Source organism: Charadrius vociferus, unplaced genomic scaffold (assembly GCF_000708025.1).
Source record: "Charadrius vociferus isolate BGI_N301 unplaced genomic scaffold, ASM70802v2 scaffold436, whole genome shotgun sequence".
Taxonomy (NCBI): Eukaryota; Metazoa; Chordata; class Aves; order Charadriiformes; family Charadriidae; genus Charadrius; species Charadrius vociferus.
This window is the reverse complement of record NW_009649187.1, coordinates 1,278,558-1,280,299: the sequence shown is the minus strand read 5'-3', so window position 1 is coordinate 1,280,299 and position 1,742 is coordinate 1,278,558.

Below are 1,742 nucleotides of genomic sequence, written 5' to 3'. Positions count from 1 at the left end.
CCGCTTGATACCAACAAACTGTCTTGCTCGCTTTTTTTTTTTTTTTTTTTTTCCTTTCCTTTTTTGTTTCCTTTTCCCTCCCTGTTACTTTTCTTTCCTTGCTCCCACACAAGTTCAATAAACGCTGGAAGTTTTGTGTGTGTGTGTTTGTGTATCCGGGGGAGGGGGGGAGGATGTCACTTTTAATTATTATTTTTCTGACAATCAACGCATCACACGGGACTCTCCCTCCTCTTACGATGCCTTGCCGGAGCGGGGCTGCCCGCCTCCGCAGCCCCTTGCCCAAGAAGGGGATACCCCCTATCCCGGGGGGGGTACCTCCTGGCCCCCGGAGGTGCGCAGCGCCCCGGGGTACGGCGGGGCGGCCCCGCGGGGGGGGGGCGCGCGGGGCGGCGGCGGCCGCGCCCTGACCCGCTCGCTCTCCCCTTGCCGGGCGCTGACCTGCTTGTGACCTACAACACGGACCGTGACATCTGCGTGAACCCGGCCGGCAACCGCGCCAAGTTCACTGTCTATCAAAATAACGAGATACGGTGGCCTGAGCACCGATAATTGCCACAGGAAGGCTTTATTATCTCCCCAGCTGTGTATTCCCCAGCCATCGGCTCGAAAAGAATCAAATGGTAAAGAGTGAAAGGGATAATTAAAAACATCTTGGAAGGAGGTCAAGAAATTAACAGCCTAATATGAACAAACTTTGATTACAAGTAACAATTATTACACTTCATTTGTAAATGCTCGTGTTTATCTGCAAACAAAATCAGTTTCAAGTCTTTTTTTTTTTCAAACTAGATTCATGTTACATTTTTCAGCGGGTGGCTACGGGGCTCGTTAGCGCTCGGGGTAATTTTTAAGTGCGCTGCCGGAGGAGCCCTGGCCTTCCTGCACCCGGTGCTGGGCGCTGCAGGCCTGGTCCTGCCCGCAGCCCTGCCCGCGGTGGGAGCCTGCGTCGCCCACGGGTCACAGCCACACCAGCAGCTCCTGCTAATTAAAGTTAGTCATTGCCACTTGCAGCCAACACCTACTGATTTCACCTCTGATAGCCAGAAAGATTCACCTTTCAGGACAAGGTCAGGAGGGGCAGAGGCTGTGGTTCACTACGGGGTCGACCTGCCAACAGCACTTAACTCAGCCCTGCAGTTCAACCTCTTCCAGATTTGACCTATCACATTTGGGAGCCACATTTCTGCCCCAGGTAGCATGCTCGCTGCACAGCCTTTGGACAACTAACAGCGACGCGCACCCCACCGCAGTGCCCCAGCATGGACATGGAAGCAGGACTGGCCAGGGAAAGGTCATTTGTAGCCTGGCATCGAAGCGGGACGATGGCAGAGATTCAGGGGACGGGGGAGCTCTCCAAAGCCTTTCCAAAGGGACTCTGTCCTCGTGCCACATTTCTGCCTTCACAGGTCAAGCTGCTGCTGGTTCTTCAGAGCACGCTGCGCCACCAGGCTCAGGATGCAGTGGAGGGACAAGGCGGATGGTTTCCCCCACTGTTTCCATGCAGGACACGTGACAGTGGGGAGCAGAGGTGAAGCTGAAAGGAGCGTATAAACACATTGCTGTGGAGTAAGGACCTGGGCCCAGTTCTGCTCTCAGTGAACAAGCAACAAGGCTCATTTCATTTTACACAGGGGAGAAATTTCCCATGTCTCAGCAAGGCAGGCGGCACTCAGAAGACACTTAAAAAGGTGCCCTCAGCACCCAGGCTTAGCCCCAGGTACCACCTCCTGGATGGACCC